Below are 19,227 nucleotides of genomic sequence, written 5' to 3'. Positions count from 1 at the left end.
CAGAACTTGGGTACAGGTAAGAGATGCTGATCCTGCCACAGCAACAGGATTTGGGACAGACCTGTGGCTGAGGTAGATCAGGCAGTTGCCTTGGTGGCCCCACACTCCCCAAGGAGAACAACTCCAAAAGTTCCCTGTTCTAGAGACAGCACAGATCAGATTCTAACAGTTTATTATTTATTTGTAATTTTGTTACTGCAAACAGCCATTAGTTGTGCATTAGGTAACCTGCTTTCTCTGCAATTCTATCATCTATTAGTCTCTTCTCTAGATTAATATTTATCATTACTGCTGTGTTTTCTAGTGGTTATTGATATTGTTATGCTTATTTTGTATATGATGAATTTCAGTATATTAGTTTCTGGGGCTGGACTAGGCAATGTGTAGCATGAAATGATGTGAGCTCCATGTTTTTCAAATGCTGCCCACCCTTTGCTGTGCCTTTGAGGGTCTTTGAGGGCTGAGAAAGTTCTGCCCTAAGGTCAGTTTGTGGCAGCCAAGACAGGAACCAGAAGGCATGATGCGTTCTCTGCCCAAGAGACAGAAGCATCCCACTTTTTACAGGTGCTGACCACCAGGAACAAATGACCAGCACATGTCATTATGGGACCAAGAGCCTGGCTGCACGCCCTGAGAGTGCCACTGCAGAGGATCACTGTTAGGTGACACAGCTGCTTGCAACAGGAAGTTTTTTGAGGATTTTTCTGGCAGCAAAATAAGGACAGGACTGGTGAGCACGTGCCTGGGATTTGGTAGCACCATTGCCCCTTTCAAAGAATATCACACTCCTGGTCCTGGGCTGCCACTTTCAGCAGACTCAGCCAGGCTGGGTATCCGTGGCTTGTGATCAGACAACTGTGCCATTTGTACTCTATTTGTATTTTCTCCATCATTTATATTTCTCCATCATCAATACATGGAAGAATAAATAGATCTGTCAGTTAGTTTCAGAGTGGAAAACATTTTATTCCAGCACCTTTCTTTCTTTAAGGAGATTAGAATAGGTATATTATTTTTATTCAGTGTGTGAGGTTACAAGACAAATTAAAATAATAGCATGTTCCAAATACATGGATTGGGTTTATTTAATTTGATTTCTATGACTGGAATATTAAATTTATTTGACTAGTCACATACTTAGCAGGGTAGTGAATTATTCACAGAAAAGTTTGAATTGCAGTTAATTCAGCCTCCTGCAAATCCCAGTGAAGCTTGTTTTCATGGAGGTGACTCAGGGTTTGGAGAGCTGCCCAGAGACCCAGGTTTAGTTTTTCTGGTCTGTATGTCTGTAACCTAAAGAATTTGATGGCTCAGGGCCCTGCAGGTACGAGCACCTGATGTGAAATTGAGGCAATCCCAAAAGGAATTATCCTGCTTCACAGAATTATGCAGATACTGGGTGTGGTTAGCTTTTGGCTGAATAAAGTCTCCAAAATAGTATCTTGTGTATCAACATGCTCTCAGTGCTTTTTTAGAAGTTAAAAGTAGCAGATGCTCAGCTCTGCTGAAGATTGAAGTGGTTTTATCCTCCGCCCAGACAGTCCAGTACAAAACAGCTCCTTGTGGTAACAGAGACAGATTTCAGTGTTCTGGGAGAAGCCAAGCCCCTCCTGCTCCGTGCCTGATCCATCCCACTCCAGCTTTCCTCGGCGCCGGCGGCGCTGCGAGACCCTCCGGATCTGTTGTGCTACATGGGAAAGTGAAAAATAAAGCAGTCAAGTTTTGCAGCTCTAATTTTAGCAGTACTTTCACAGTTACTATTGTGTTAGAAATCCACATGACACAAAGAAATCTAGTAGGTCAGCAGCTTGAAAATAGAGTCTAATTTTATATTTCGGCAAGTTATATAAGCATTTGCTAATCACTTTTCTTAATAGAACCTGCTTTTTCTCTGAAGCAAGATAAATCTTTCTCCCAGAAGAGAAAAACACACACAGTGCTTGAAAGGTCCCTTAAACATAAAACCAGAATTACTCAGTATTGCCCTTTCCAAAGAAGATTTCCAAGAAATTTTCACAGGCCACACCAGTACTTAAAAATAAAATCAAGTGTTATGTTTGAAAACATAGTGAGAAATGTGTTGGTTTTTAAGTAGCACAAGATGATAATGTTAGCACCTCTGCTAACAAAATCTCTGAAGCACTTGTGAGGACCCAACTAAATTAACAGGGAGGTTTTGTTTCCTGCATTTCATGCTGTAAAAGTAATTTGACTGCCCTTTGCTGGTGATTTCAATGGAGCTGAACCTGTAACAATTTGCCAGCTATAAAGAGGAAGTAAACATTTTTAAAAGCCTTTGGTTTTCACTCTATGTGAATAATTAGTTGGAATTTCTTTTGGACACTATGTTGAATTCTGTGACGTATCTTCAGTCAATGGGAGTGTACCCCTCAGGACAGTGAGATGTCTGCTCCTGGCTGCAGGGTGGAGCAACAGACTTTACATTACTCAGGACTGGAAAGGTGCAAATCTCTTATTTCTTCTGTGAGAGATCAACCCAGGCAGAGCAGGAGGATGATCATGGGGTGGCAGAACACAGTGGTGGTGTGGATGCCGTGACAAACACAAGTTTTCATTTCATTTAATAGTAAAGGTAAATTTATAGATTATAAAGAACCAACTGTTTAAGAATGATTAATCAATTAATTTTGCATTAGGGTTTAACAACTCAAAAGCTTGTTTTAACATCACAGTTAATAGTTACCTATATTACAGTCTATTGATGGACTTAAAGAACCATCAATAGCAGACACTTGCTGCCCGGCTGTGCTTTCAGCTACAGGATTTAGCTTCGAGCTACAGGACCAGCAACAAGCTCAGTGAGCCAGCTTTCATCCAATATTAGTATCTTTCTTACAGGAGATCTTCATTAACTGTCTGCTCATTGCAAAATACAGGCAGAGGCTGCTGAATGTTGCCTTCTGCAGTGGCCCTGTGAAGCAGGACAGGTTGTCTTTCTGGTTCAGTAATTCTGTTGCTTGCAGGCTTGGCTGAGCAAAAATGTTGCTCTCCTTCCCCCCTTTGTACCTCTACTATCATTAGGGACTTTCAAACCCTTGCACCACTGCTGACAAATCTGGCTGCCTTCACTTGTTTTATAGATTTCTCTCTTTCCTCGAGGTTTCTGGGTTTATTTAATTAAACATCTTCGTTCGTTTGTTCTGCTTGATAATTAAGTCCTTTTGTTTTAACCATCTTTCTTCAAATAGAATTAATATGCATGAAGGACAGCTCCCAGTAGTGAGGAAAGGAAGTTACTGAGTGCTTTGGCCACATTGCCAGCAATGAAAAATACAGTTTTTGATTGACTTGCAGATACCCTTTAGGAGTCATCAACTAAGGAAAAACTGTGGAGAAAAAAAATTACCCAGGCCTTCATTTCAGCTAATGCATTATTTATAGAGAGACTGACATTATTGCTATACATTCACCTTTTTCAGAGAAAAAAACTTCTTTTTTTCAGAACATCCCAGTTTTTCTCATCTTTCCATTTTGGTCAGCCTTTCCTTCTCAAGAGATCTTTAGTCTGTGCCCCCTTATGTCTGTGGAGCTGATATTCCCTCCCAGAGCTCAGTGGTCATGGACTTATCTGCCTTCATCTGAAAATGAAATTTTCACAACAAACTACACACAATAAACACACCTCAGTATCTGAATAGATATTTCTGGTTACCACTATCAGAGTCCATCCTTCAATAATGCAAAACTTTTCAATATCTTGCTGGCTGAAGAAGGGTTTAAAATGAGTCTGAGCAATAGTTAATCTTCACCTGAGGTCTCCAGATCTACTGTGGAACTCCTCATTGGAATTCACCCTGCATCCATCATTTAATTTCCTAACCAGATGAAGCACGGTGGCTTCTGGCCTGCCTGGCTCTGGAGTTCTCATTGCAACAGCAGCCCTGGGCATTAAAATAAAGAAAAATATCTGTGAGATCTTTCTCAGCCCAATACATTTTTACTAGAGCTAATAAAACATATACATGTTACTAGATGAAGATGTACTAATTCTCTGAAAAATATCTAGGTGTTAGTGGTGGTAAAACTATTCACATTTCCCCTTTCTGTCCTTAGCATTATTGGTGTAGCTGTGCATCACCCCCAAACAGGGATCATGAAAATTTGTATGGCTCCTGCAGGCAAAGATTTTAGCTGAATATGTAAAGGTTCTCTGTGGTTTATGGTTTTCTGGGAAGTATTTGTATCAGTATTATTTTTACCCCACTGAGTACACGGAAAATATGAGCAAAAACAGGCATCACATCAGGGCTGTGAAAATTAACTTCAATCCATGCTTACCACAGATGACAAAGAGAATTTATGAAGAAGACCTCTGATTTATAGTGAACAATTCTGTCCTTGGGAAAGTGCGGAATTAATAACATTCAGAGAAACCCTACAGATTTAAACCCGTGGTGATATAAATCAATGGACAGGGCTGCAGATCCAGAGGGGGAGACCTGCAGGGAAGAAGCAGATCAGAGAGCTTCAAACTAGCAGCCACAGCTAAATCTAGCAGGGTCTGCAAATCAGAAGAGGTTCATGACCTGAACCCTACAGGAATACCACCGGCAGCTGGGATGTAGCAAGTGAGTCTGCATTTCTTTTCCCTTGCCATGGGTAGCCTGGCAAATTAGCCTACATTTGAGACTAAAGCTGTGACACAGCCCATGATGCGGAAATGAAGCAGGCTAGGAAGTAGTTTAAATATTCTCTTCTGCAAATCATAATTTTTAAAGAGTTTTTTATTCCTTTCTCTCTCCACCTCTTACATTTTCCATTCTTAAATTTGTTCCTTATTAAACACATATAAAACCTTGCCTTCATAAAAACCTTAACACCTTTTCATACAATTTTTTTCAATCCTGAAAATGGCAAGTTAGTATTCCATTTGTGGTGCTTTATAATGCCAAGCTGGCCTGATGAATCTCTGCCACAGAGTAAAACTGAAATCAAACCAGACTACACTCAGGAAATTACACCCGGTGTGAAGATTGTTGTTTGACAGGAGTTAAATAAATTACTGCTGTGGTTTGTGCTTCTTCTATAAAGCAGGTTAGTTACCAGGATCTCTGTGCACACACCATGTCAGCCTAGTGACACAGCAGGACAGGTTTGTCTTGCCTTTTGACTGGGCAGCAGGGGCCAGTCCTGCCCTGCTGAGCTCCAGCACACTCTGGGAATTCAGAACACTCTCCCGTGGTGCCACTGTGCTGGATGCCCCCAACAGGGGTGACGTGGGCTGAGCAACAAGTGCTTTGCCCAAAATCAGCTGTGCAGAGAGGTTTGGCTTCATGAGGAGCTGGGGGAAGGTGGTCTGAATTCCCAGCTCAGCATTCTGTGCACCTCATGGATCACCATCACCTGCTAAAGCCTGACCCCTCAGACTGGGGGATCTGGTCACTCCTTCAGCAAGATGCAGAGCTGGTTCAGACACCATGAGAATGGCTGTTCTCTGCTGGGCATCAGTCACCTGCCCAGTGGCAGTGTGGGAGGATGCCAGGGGCAGGGAAGATGATGCCTGCAGCCTTTTTACTGTTCCTGGTAAATTCTGTGATGCACCACTGCTACCCTCACTCCGTCCTCCTCCATCCTTCAAAGCCACATTCACTGGAGATTGGAAAACACTTTCAAAATTTTTATTTAAGAAGAATGTTCATTGCCATAGTGCAGCTTGTGATAGAAGATGATCGCAGTATTTCTGAATTATCAACATGGCTTTTTGCACATTCCTGATGAGCAGAAATCCCAAGTCTATCATGCAAGAACTGCTTTAAATTCACAAAGTCAAATTGTTTCATGTTTGTGTTTGGAGAAGCAGAGCACTAAGTGCTTTATTTCAATAGGGAAGGTAAATTTGCATTCAGATATTTCGATGATAAAAGTATTTTATTATATGATATGATTACATTTTTACTTATGAAGCTCTTCCTTCACCACCTCATCATCTCTTTTACCTCTTTCGTAATTCAAGCTCTCATCTCACAGTCCTCTGGGAAATGCTGTATGGTTGGATTTTTTTTTAAACAGGGAAAACTCTTTGAAAACCGTTCTGCCTCCCCTTCTTTAAGTCTTACCTGTAACTGATATAAATAGAGGTATAATTAGACATTAAAAAATCAACACATTAAGCTTCTTAATTAATTATGATTTGCCTATTGATTTAATGCCCTCGTAAATTATTCTGCAGAGATGAGATTGCCTTTTCCAGACATAATTGCATTGTCTATCCTATAGAGGCTTTCCAAAGAGTTCTGCAAAGCTGAAGGCACTTATTAATTGTAATAACAACCAATGCACCAAGCAGGCATTTGCGTTGTCCTTTCTTGCTCATAACTTCCCAATCTGCAGGCAATTTACAAAATCCCTTAAATTGCCTATTTACACCTCAGGCTTTTTTTTTTATAAAAACCCCTAGCTATAAATGCCTTGAAAATCAGGTATGCAGACTTATGTATCATATTCCAAACACCTTTTGTATCTCACAATGTTATGTGTAGTTTCTTGGCTCCAATATTTTCATAACTCAGGGCATATGTTAAATGAGTTAGATCACAGCTACCCACAGCTATCTAAAAGCATCACTACTGAATTTTAGGCTATTTCCCATTGCCTCAGGAAATAATTACATGTAATTGTCCCAATTCAGAGGGCAGCAATATTCCCTGGGAGCATGCACACAGCATCCACCAATGAAGAATGGTAATTTATAGGGCACATATTTCTGCTACCTGATATTGCACAGGCTTTTGCAATGAGTGATTAACTTTAAATAGCTTGATAATCAAGAGGAGATTAGGAGGGAGTGGGATCAGGTGGTTTCTCTTCTTAGCCTCTTTCCTATGGGTTCTCTTGTGACCATGCTGTGCTCACAGAAGGGTGGGTGAAGGAGCAGGGTGAGGAGGCAGCACTCATGGAGGTGTGGAGATCTGTTCCCATCCCTTATGGCTCCTCATTTGGCGCTCTCCATGCCCCTGTGCTGGGCTGCAGACGCTGCACGTTTCTCATGGCTCACATAAATGGGGGCTCCTTTGCCAAGTTGCCAAGAGATTCACCCCCTCACCTCTTGCGAGCTGGGTTTGCTTTGCTCCCAAAGACCAGCAGCTATCAAGGACGTGCCCCAGCAGGACCTGGGACCATCCAGGATCTGACAACAAAGCCTTTCAGTGGCAGGCTTTGTGCCAACCCAGGTGCCACACAGGAATTCACATGCAGTTGGGTTGTTTGTTTACTTAACAGGGAGTTAATTTGCTTTAATCCAACTCTTTGGATGTCTTTGTTTGGTGGGTCTTTGAACAACTCCCAGGGAAGGGAAGTCCCACCTTCGCCCTGCTGAATTGGGTGGTGCAGGCAAATTCAGGTGATGGCTTTCTCACAAACAAGGCTCCATCTCCAAGAGCACAATGGTAGCCCACAGCATTGATCCAGAGGAGTGAAAGGGCAATAGTAATATCTGTTACTATTGGAGGTTCCCTCTATTATGCTTTTTTTTTCTCTTTTCATCTTGTAAGAATACATAGTTTAAAAATGAGAAACTTTTGAAAATTTCTCATTCAAATTCTTTCTATTTCACCTTTCCCCCTCCTCATTTCCAAGATTCTGTAGGTTTGCTGAACTCTTTTCTTCTTTCAGCTGATCCCTTCTGCGTCCACGGTGCTATCTTAGCAGGAAAATCCTCCTCCTCACATCCTCCTCCTCCTTCTTTGTAATGTTCAGAAACTACAGTCGTGGGCAGGACTCATTGCACTGAGGTTTGTGGGCATTTTCTGTGGTCTGACTTATTTCTGAAACTAATTATCTTATCAGCTCTTTTTGACAGGATTTGTTTTGTGTGTGTTGAAAGAAAACAAAGAGCAAAATCTTTGAACCTTTAGAGTCAAGTAAAATTGGGGTTCAAGCACAGGTAACTCCCCATTCCCTCAGACTTTGGAACAGCTCTTCCTCTGGCACCTGCCTTCTCTCAAATTGCTCTGCAAGATGTGCAAATGTTATTTTCCTTTCTGCTGTCAGCTCTTTTCTCCACATCATCTACTACTTCAAATAACGCTTTGAAAAGGAACTCTGATGTCTGCTTTCAGATGAAAAATGACAATCCCTGGGTAACATGTTCAAGCACATTGATGGAGAAACTATAATTTCAGGATAGCATCTTTCCCTCTACAGTCATGAGATTTATTGCTGATGAATGGAACAACTGAGAAGTAATTTCTTACCCAGAAGTTTCAATAGATACTCAAGAAAATGTCCTGATAGTCCATTGAGGATCTACATTAAATGTTAATTTGTATGAGTGCTTTCATAGCAGTATAACTGCCTTCATCCTGGCATGAAAAGATACCTTCATGAGCACATTTTTCAAAGAAATCTGAGTGTTACTTTATTTTGGTTTTGTAAGATCTGATAGTTTCCCTTCTCTAAGATAAACTAATGTGTTCAAAACCATTTTTTCCCCAGCCCTGTGTATGTATATGCCTTGAGATATGAATATAGACACCCCTGTGCAGAGGAAGGAATGCCATTCCTGGTGTGTTCCTGCAGCAGGGCATTCAGGGGAGACCAGAGAACTGGAAGTTAAGCCTAGAGGTGTAATGGTGCCAGAAGACCCTTGTGAGCATCTGGGTACCCACAAGGGCTGGTGAACATCACGTCCAACCAGCAGCACATCTGGTGGCAGCTTTCAATTCAGCCTTGTGGATTTCCCTAACTTTTCATCCAGGTCTAAGGCCTGTCAAATATCTTGAAAGAAGCTTTTGACAAAGAAATTATGCCCAAAGAGTAGGCAGGTTTTTTGCTGTTTAGAAATATAAATTTTCTCTTAAGAGGCCATGATGTGCCTGTTGATTTTGCTGAAGAGATGATTGTCATAGAGATAAAGCTGCACGGCACAAAGGACAAAATGAAAGTGCTGGCAGCCTTTAAACATGGTGCCATTTATGCCAGAGTTACGATAAATGTTCTGAAAAACACTTCCAGTTATTTTAATTTACTTTTTCTCTGCATCCCTGAACTCTGATCACTTGCAAATTGAAGTGCTCTTAAAAACTTTAAGTACTCCATTAATTTTAAATTGCTCTAAACTCTGCAAGCCCAGAAACCCAAAGCACTCTTGAAAATTTGTAGTGCTGCAATTACTTCGAATCACTCCAAAAATGTGGGTTCAAAATCCATTTTGTGTGTTTATTTTTTTTGTGTTCGTATTTTCTCTCACAGTGCAACAAACACAGTGAAGACATAAATTCTTCAGCCAACTAGGAAAAAACCACATCATTTTAAGAACAAGCCTTCATCCAAATTGTTAAAATAAAAAAGGAGCAACTTTGAGAAAACTTGATGCACAAGGATTGCCAGAAAATATGTGTCTTCACACACTGCTATCCACACTAAATCTTAGATGCAGGCATCTAAAGCAGAAGTTAGTTTGAGATGAGCACCTCAAGAGATTGGCCAGTGCACTGAGCTGGCTGCTGGTCTGGCTGGGAGCTGTATCTATTTTTTATTACATATGTACCAGACACCCTCTCTGTGGGAGCTGGGCTCCATGCCCCCTGTGTCGCCTTCACATTCTCTGGGAAAATCCCTTTGCCCAGGATTTTTCTCCTGGGAAGCTGAGAGGCTTCAGAAAAAGGAAAACAATTCTTATCTCATTTGCTTCTCCTGTGTTGTTCTTACATGTGGAATGTGTTTGGAAATTGTTTACCCACAGATGATTGTTTCATTGGTTTCTGGTGTGAGTTATTTTGACTCATTGGCCAAGCTGTGTTGAGACTCTGGAAAGAGCCATGAGTTTTCATTATTATTGTCTTTTTAGCCTTCTGTAAGTATCCTTTCTGTATTCTTTAGTATAGTTTAATATAGTATTCTTTCATATAGTATAATAAAATAATAAATTAGCCTTCTGAGAACATGGAGTCATATTCATCATTCCTTCCTTCACTGGGGCACCCTGCAAATACAACACCCCCGTGCACATCAGGCTCCTGGGCTGGTCTGACCATGAGGAGCCCAGTTCTCTCCCTGTCCCTGAGTTTTGTGCTCCCCCACAAACTCCTGCTTCCTTAGTACAGCAAGGGTGGTGCTCAGGAGGAGCCTGCAGACAAGCTGCTTTCAGCTAATACCCCATCAAAAGGAAATAGCCTTTTGGCAAGGCGTGGGAGGAGCAGCACAGCGCTGCCTCCACTGAGGACAAATCACTGTGATCTTCAGCTGCTGGAGGAGAGTTGGGGATGACTAAAATGTAATAAAGCAGCACAACAGGTTTGGCCCCCTGGTAAAGCCTTTGATATCAGTGGTGGCAATTGACAGATGAAACTAAGAAATGCTTCACATGCTCAGATGAAGCTGTCTGAATAAATAGAAACTTTAAACAGACCTTTCCTCAGAAATATGATGTGAAATAATAGTTGTGCTGGAAAGCTTTTGGGGCTCTCTGTTAAATAATTTGTTTTCCCAGAATTTTTTAAATGAAAAAGATCATTTAGTAATAAAAAAAAAAAATCAGCATCTGTAAAAAGCATAAATAAAGTATCTAATCATTACTTCCAAGAAACAGTATCAAGTATTTAGGTTTTCCTTCTTTCTAAAGTAACTGTTTCTATCACAAGTTTGTGGCCTCCCATGCAGCTGAGCAATGCAACACTTTAATCTTCAGCCAAAATAACCTTTGCAACTCTTCCTATCATAGGTAAATCTGCTGCTTAGGACATCTCTACTTTTAGGGTCTGATCTCTCTGATATGGTCAGCTGGAGGTGGGGAATTAAAATTCTAAAGATCATTTTTAATCTCTGGGGAGATTTTCACTTTGGGAGCTCACCATCCTTGGTTGCCTTTGGCACAGTCTAAATTACATGGATACATGACTTTGAGCCTGTGTGTCCTGCAGTGTCCCCATGGCTGTGACCAGGAAAGGATGTGCCATCAGAGGATTCTCTGGGAAACCTTCCTTGGGGTGAAATGGACCCACCAAAATGCCTTTTAGCCAGTTTTGTTGGTTGGTTGGTTGGTTTTGGTTGTTTTTTGTGTTTGTGGTTTTTGGTTTTGGGTTTTTTTTTTCCTTTGGAGGGTCCAGCAGCAGTGCCAGCTGGTTCTGGGGTGCAGAGGCTTGATGTGTTCCATGGGGACACTGTCCCTGCTCCCTGTGACCACCAGTGTCTTTTTACACAGCGAGCACAGCAGTTCCCTAGTGAGGTAAGAGCATTGACAGCTGAGTCCATGCAGCTTTTTGTTGCTACTTTCTTATCAATGCCACAAAATCAGTCAGCCCATAAGTGATTAATGATAGCTCTTACTGCCTTTTTCCTCCTCCATCCTCCCCTGGCAGATGCAGCAGCTTAGACCTGCTTTTGCTGATTACCATGTGTATACTCCAAGACAGTGAGGGAGTCACTTCTGCATGGGTCTTGTCCCCTCACTGCCTGGCTCTGTGCTGGCACCCAGCATGAGAGCTGCTGAGAGGGAAAAGTATCCTAAAACACTTTAGCCATCATCACTGGCTAATAACCTAAAATCCATCATTGCATGGAAGCTAAATGAAGAATCATTACATGTGCCAGCTATTAAGTGATACATGACGAGGTGATTTAGCAGTTGATCATGAAGAGACAAAACTATTCTATGAAACACAGTGGAAGGGGAAAGACAGAAGAATCTGTCTACATTAAACTAAGCCCTTTCCAAGAGATGAGGCACTGCTTTTGTTGTACTGAATTAATTTTTAAAACATAAAACCATTGGATTGTGTTGGAATAAAATAGAGGTCTTGGTTCAATAGATAGAATCCTATCTGATAGTAGTGGCTGCAGTCTCAAGGTGTGCCATCACTCTAATAAAAGTTGCTGTTTTCCAGTGCAAAGCCTGATGAAAACCTTTTCACTGTCAGTGGATCCACTTCAGCACTTAAGGGCATGCTGCAGGGGCCAGCAGCCTCCCACTGCACAGTGTTTCAGAAACAACTGTCTCAGGCTCCCCTGTATTAGTCCTTTAGCCACTTTATACCTTATTAGCCCTCCTCAGACCCAGCTCTCTCTCTCAGAAGCTGATCTTCTAGGCACAGTTCTACCACATCCTCATTCTTGCAGAGCACAAGTGCCCCAATCCCTTTCAGCACTCAATTTACATATAACTAAAAGAAAATGTGTGTGGTTTCATCATGTTTGGCTAAGCAGAACACCTGCCCCTACACCAGGGACCTCTCTGTTCCACTGCTCATTCTTGCCCCACCACAGGTCCGTGGCCAGCCACATCTGACAGGGTTTTGTGTAGTTTTTAGCAGGTACCACTAAAACTGCCTGCCTTGAGACCAAGCTGTGGAGATTCCACTTGATACATGCCCACATCAGCTGAACTTGGAGAGGTAATTGTTTAGCTCATATTTGATTCACATTTTGTGCTGTGTTGATTTTGTACTGAACTGGCTTCTTGAACATCACAGGGTGGAATACCAAGTCAAACATTTTACAGAGGCTTAAATCAACCCTATTCCCTTTATTACACAAAATTTTAATCTCATTGTATATTTTTAAAAATCTAGTCAGATTTAGAAGATCTATTCCTGTTGATGGGCATTAATGATATTATCCCTTCCTATTTTTTAATTTCTGCAGTTGTTTCTCACTGTCTGGGATCCATTATCACCACAGGATCAGAACTCAGCAGGCATCCAAACCATCCAACTTTCCCTTAAATAGCATCTTTTCTTCTCCTTTTGTAATTTTCCTAGTACTCCATGATCACTGCAAAACCAGCTTTAGCAGGACAGAAAAAAAAAACAAAAAACCAAACCTGTAAGTTCTCCTCAAAACACTTATTAGCAAATTATTTACACTTCTGATTTGAAGAGGCTGAGTAATTGTAACTGTTGCTTGCTATCCCCTGGACTTCTGCTGTTATGCAAATTTTTGTACCTTCATCTGGTGGGAATGCATCATTTGTGGTTGTTTTTCTCCTAGATTCAGAACAGGAATATTTGTTCATTAAAAACATTTGCCTTTCTGCATAATTGTTGTCATTTCTATAATTTCAATATGGTAATAGTCCAAAGACATCATTTAGTTTATCTTCATCCCTAATACATTTTAAGACTTCCTCACTGCTCTTTTCTCTGTAACTGGAGCCTGTTTCTTGTATTATTTTCCTTTGCTTATCTAATTTTTCCAGTTTCTAATATCCAAATTACAGTAATTTCAACATTCCCTTTTTCTGTTTATTTTCCATTTGGATGCAAACATTGCACTTTTCATTGTTTCTCTGAGATGTTCCATTTCTGTATAACCATTTCAGGTATCCTTTGCCAGCAGAGGGACCAGGGCTCTCCAAGGCTTTGGCTGCAGTAGCCTCCAAATATATTTATGTGTCTTCTGTTTCAAAGTTTGCCCTGGTGTATAATTGTTTTGCACTGGGAATCTGACTTTTTCAAAGTACCAAATGAATGTGTAACTGTTATTTTTTCCTGCTTTCCACAAGTAATGATCAACTGTTGATCTTGGGCCCCTGAAGGAACATCTCTGTTCTTCAGTTAATTCCTCTCTACTGAGGGCAAATAGTACCTAGTTGCATCCCACTTGTTTTTGAATTAGCTGAAATAACTCTAGAGCTTTGGGATGCTGACAGAAATAGAAATACCTGAGTTCAGGCAGCCCTCCCTAGGCATTTTCTCACTTCCACTTCCATCAGAGGCATAGCCTGAGCTGCACACATTTGCTGGGCTGGGAGAATAAATGCACTCATGTGCAGCAGCTCATTCCTCAAAAGAGGGTGTCCCAAAACTGCAAAAAGTTTCTCAGTGCTGGCATAATTGGTTAATGGACTTCTGATTTTTGCTTTTCTACATGGGGTTAATTTATCAGTCGATGAGCATTTTCTGCTGGATAGGCAGCACATTTTCTTGATTATTTCTGTTTGTGCCTTTAGGTAACAGACCTAGATAATCAGAGGCCATCCTGAAGGGTATGAGTCTGGCCCAGCTTCTGCAATCAGAGCCAAGTGATATTCACAGTGGCAGAATTTTGAAAGAAGTAAAAAGGTTGACAGGAAACTCTTGATGCAAGTGATGATGGCATGTTGTTTTCCTTCAGGAAGCGTTCACCTCCACGGTGACTCAACCAAGAATGGGTGAGATGAGTGAGGAAAGCTGGCAGGACATAGAGTGTGTTTGGATGGCTGTCCTGGGGCTGCTGCCTTTCCAGATCACCTGGCTTGCAGGTCTGGGACAGTGTGTGTGGAAGGGCTGGCATCTGTGGTCCTGAACACCCCTCTGGGATGGCACCTCTCTCACTTCTCAGCCAGACTCTGGAGACTTGTACTAATCACACAGTGCCAGACTTGAGAAAACTCTCCTTTTAACCACCTTCTCAAGTATAGGCACTCTATTTTTTTTTCTTTTGTGCATTTCTCAAACAAAGAGCTCCCAATGCAAAATTCAGCTAATCTGGATAGCATGTGAATTGGTCACACACTCTTATGGGGGCATTACCAGAAGACAAACGCCAGCAAGCCATGAAGGCAGCACCCTCCCCTCTGATGAAGATACCTTTCTTTGCATTTTGCTTGAATAGTTTCAATCTGAGCAAAATGAAAAAAAGAAAAATTCATTATCAGTTTCCTTCACACTGTACAGTCTGAATCTTAAAAAAATCACACTGGGTTGTGAATGAATGGAGAATAACATGCTATATTCCTGAGAAATTTTAGTCCTCCAGCATACTACCCACTTGGATAACTGCTTGTTCCACATGGGAGCCAAATAATTAGTTCTCCACTTATTTATGTCACCAGGTTGTAATTATTTTCTGGTAATACTCTTGTGTATTTTTATTTGCAGCTTTGTATAAATACAAAACAGAAAAGTAGCCCCTGTGCTAGGAATTTACAGTTCAATAACACAGAAAATTGTGCCACTTAAACAAACATAGGATCTTCATGGTGGGCTCAATTTACACAGCTGGCCATCAGATCAGGTTGCTATCAGATAAAATACAACTAAATCACAAGTGTCAACTCTGCTCACATCAAAATTATTACAGAATGTCACTTATTTAAGGAAAAAAAAAACCTCAAAAGTAGAATCTGGGTTAAGTTTAATTGAAATTTAAAAAAAAAATCTCTCAGAGAAAAGCCTTGCTACCATCTTCCTTATCTTGTACACCAGTCCACGCATTTCCCAACCATTAAGCTTCTCAGGAATTCTGATTTTTCTCCTTTTACTCCAAGATCTTTCATATGGTAGCCCATAGTTTCCTCTCAGCAATTTTTAGCATGTTCTCTGCAGTGACCCATTACCAGGTGACAGGCTTTTCACAGTACCCAGGGAGGAGGCAAAAACCAAATTTCCAAAGCACATGGCACTCTGTGCATCTGCAGCATCAAGGTTCTTCCCAAAAGGCTTTTATAGGAAGGAGGAAGGCATTTGCTGGACATTTGCATTCTTTAGATGATACCAGGATTCAAAATCTTCTTTTCTACAGAGAGCAAGTAACTGAACAGCATCTCCAGGATACCACTCACAATGATGACCTCTACATGCACAGCAAAATTGATTAAATGCACACTTACTTCCCTGCAGTTTCAGCAAGGCCAGCAGGTCAATCACATTAATATCAGATACTCTGTTTTATTGGAGAAGTCTTGTGGAAATAAATGTCAGCATGGCTGCAGTCCAAAAATTTAAAGATTCACTGATGGAGTCAAACATAAATGGCTCTTACCTTGCAGTTTGACAAAGTTTCTTCCATTGATATTTCTCCCTAGGTACCTCAAGCTATGGATGCAATAGAGGACATGCTGTATACTTGGGAGAAATGTTAGGATAAATTATCTTAGAACAACACAGAGGCAAGTGAAATTCAGTTCTTTGGTTGCATTACTCCCCTGACATTTGGAGACATTATTATAGACACCTCCATTTGTCGTGGGCTCCTTTCAGGGCTGAGGAGACAAATCCAGACTGCTAAGACAGGAGCTACCAGACACATTGAAGGTACCTGCCATAAAAGGGGATTGACCATGGCCTGAAAAGCCCGTTGTGCTGCCATCTCTGCAAAAGGTGGTTCTTATTTGTAAGGAACCTGCAGTTTCAGTGTCAGATGGCTTGAAGGGTGCCCAAGCAGATCTCACAGGAATGCCATGGCCCATCAGCCTTTTCACTCGTCTTTTTGCAAATTCCTGTCTCCTGCTTCCTCCACCACTTCCCTGTCCTGAAACAGCCCATGATCCATGACGGGTGTCACTGCAGCTTTACCACAGTGGCCACATGGGCTGGAGACCTGAAAGCAGCAGAGCTTGAGGATCTTCTGCTCTGCTTTATTCAGCCTACAGCCTTGCCTCCCATACTGCCTGCAAATCCCCAAAACTCCAGATTTTAAAGTTTGCAGTGCAGTATGTTAACAACACACCACACATTCAATTGTGTGACTTCAACTATCAGAGTGCTATAGAACAAGGTGGAAATTAAAGGGAAAGAAAAGGTCAATGTTTCAGCAGTCCTGTCCTCTTCTGCCCCACCATCACACAGGCAGTGGTACACTGAGTCTGTGCAACCCACCAAAAAACTCAAATATCTGCTGAAGCCAGTGAAATTACCAAGACACAATGCTACAAGCAGAGGAGTATTTGTATGACTGGCAACCACTCAGTACATTTCATGTTTTATTTACTTGTATTCATCATTGTCAGATTAAATTAGATTTCAAAATGCTTGGAAAACATTGGACAAATGCCCTTTATCATTAAAGAAAGATTCATTATCTGTGTGGCATTATTAAACTTGTATCTTATGCCCTTTTAGTACCATTTTTTCCTAATTACCCAAAGCTTTTTGGCACCAAGAGCACTAATGAAATATCTAAAGGGCTGAAATCTAGCAATATTTTGTTAAAATAGAAAAGGCTTGGGTTTATTCTTGAAGGCAAAAAATGAAGAGTAATGGCAGATCTTTGAAGAATATACATTGTATTTGCATTTTCAGAGATTGGCTCATACCTTGATTACTGGGTCCCTTGCTTACTCTTAGAGATAGGGTAAATATGTCTGTTCAAAGAGACTTGCCAAAGTCCCCATGGGACCTGTAAATCACAGGCACCAGCAACTGTGCTTTTCTTTGTGACTTTGGGTCTCAGAAATGTTTGTGGTCTCAGCTGTTTTCATGACCAAGTGCCACGCTGCTATATTAAACATTGTCCTGTGTCCAGTCCTGTGCATCTGAGCTGGCTGCATGTGGGGGTTTTACTGTCAAGAAGAGAATATTTAGAACACACCTTCCCTCAAAAACACCCTCCATGTGGCAGTGGTTTTGAGATGGGTTTCCTGGGAAGCCTGCTGCTCCCTGTCCTCCCTAGTGCAGACACAATGCTCTGTTGAGGGGACCAGGAGCAGCAGCTCCTCAGCCATGAATTACCAAGGGAAATTAGGGAGTAAGAGACAAACCAATTATGGAAGCTGTGACATATGCCCTCAAAGGGCTTCATCAGCTGCAGCAGCATTTTACCTAGTCCTCCACTTTGTATTTCAGAGGGCAAAAGGGCAGCAAACATTAAGGAAAGTGGCCCTCTGAGAGATTTCTCTGTCTCATCTACAACTGTGACACTTTTAACAGATGAAGGACAATAAGAAGGCAAGAAATAAACATGACACCTTTATTTGTTTGGATATTTTTAGACAGAGAAATGTTATTTAATAGGTAGAAAATATTATAGAAAAGAAAGGTGTCTTTTGCACTGCTGTAGAGTTTTCCATAAAACAGGGCAAGGAAGTCAGGGAAGAATTTGATTAACAACTCTATGCTTGGCATTTTTGGTACTTCAATATAATTTATCACCTCTTAAGAAGTGGCTTGACCAGACTCTGCACAAGTTAATGCAGGGGAAGTATATGCTACTGTCACCTAGTAGAAAATGGCAAAATTAAATGGGAGCCAAAGGCTAAAAAGACAGCACAAAATGTTTAATAAAGACAATATTCAGCAAGCCATGTAGATACACCAGCTTCCCCCACACTGCAGAGTTTTTCAAAAGGACTGTGGCTCCTGAATTAAGGCACTGCTGAAGTGCAGGCAAGTTCAGTCAGGAATTACTGGGTGAGATTCAGTTTTGGAGGCTGCAGACATCCTCAAAAATCCATTCTCATCCCTTGTGGGTGAAAAACCACTTGATTGTGTCCTTTGATTTCAGCTGGGGCAGTGTCACTGCAGGGCAGAGCAGGTTGGACATCTTCCTCCCTCTCAGCAGGGAGGTGTCCCTGCCCCTGGATTTCTGACCACACAGGAGCACATTCAAACTTCTGCATAATAGTGGAGCAGGCTCTGGGGTTTTTCCTTGCTCTCTGTGGCCTCAGACACCTTTGTGCACTGACACAACCACATGGAATGGCAGTGGGATCCTCCAAGGAAAAGGCACAGCACGAAGCCTGCTCAAGAACAGCTTGTCTGGGTGATACAACTACTGGTTCCTGTGGTGACTGGGGAGCCAGCAGGCAGATTTTTGTAGCTATAGTTCTCCCCAGTGAAGAGTTCTTTACCTCCCACTGTGCTTCAAGCTACAGGGTTTAACTGATATTAGCCTTTTTCCAGCTGTTTGAAATCTAGTGAGTAGTGCTGCTTTTCTTCTCCCCTCTGCCACTGCTTGCCTCTCTGATGGGAATATTTTGGCTGTCTTCCCATCTGAAGATGTGTTTGGAAATTTGGATGAGTCCAGGGAGTGAATTGTCTCTTTCATTGTCTCTTTCTAGTGCAAACACCACTAGAGTTATTTGCCTTCATAGTTATTTCCACATCCACGTAATCATTGTAGAACACCAACCTGCCCTCAGCAGAGGTTCTAACTGTCCTGTGGCTGGTCCTCCTCAGCATGAGCTGTTGCTCGTGGTTTTCACATGGTGTTTTTGCTAGCAATGATTCCACAAGCATTCACAGAGGTTTGCTGTCCCTCCACATGCTGCCTGGGCACCAGGCAGAGGCTGCATGGCAGGGGCAGCACAGTGTGGTACACATAAATTGTGGTGCATGTTTCAGAGTACTGCTCAAGACCAAGGCAGTAAGATGTTCCTGTGAATCACAGAAACCATGATACAGGAGAAATATTTTTAATAAGTGATCTGACCATTTTTATAATTTATTTAAAACTAATAGTGTCCTAGGATCATTACAAAGAATGTAATATTTTTTAGTAATAGGCACTACGGCAGTTCTGTAGCAGTTTTACTGTCATTACTATCCACTTCACCACCACTTACATTTAGAG

At 41.5% G+C, this 19,227-nt stretch overlaps 1 long non-coding RNA gene across 1 annotated transcript; it reads right to left on the bottom strand.

Moving 5' to 3' along the window:
- Window positions 1-3,826: 3,826 nt before the first annotated feature.
- Window positions 3,827-6,820, bottom strand: LOC135307382 (uncharacterized). Its single transcript, XR_010368094.1, has 3 exons — window positions 6,630-6,820; window positions 5,958-6,083; window positions 3,827-3,902 (listed from the first exon to the last, which is right to left on the bottom strand). It is a non-coding gene; the product is annotated as an uncharacterized LOC135307382 (long non-coding RNA).
- Window positions 6,821-19,227: the final 12,407 nt, after the last annotated feature.

The sequence above is a fragment of the Passer domesticus genome, chromosome 9, assembly GCF_036417665.1.
Source record: "Passer domesticus isolate bPasDom1 chromosome 9, bPasDom1.hap1, whole genome shotgun sequence".
In the NCBI taxonomy this organism is placed as follows: Eukaryota; Metazoa; Chordata; class Aves; order Passeriformes; family Passeridae; genus Passer; species Passer domesticus.
Note: the sequence above shows the minus strand (reverse complement) of the source record. Positions and strands in the feature narration are given on the sequence as shown.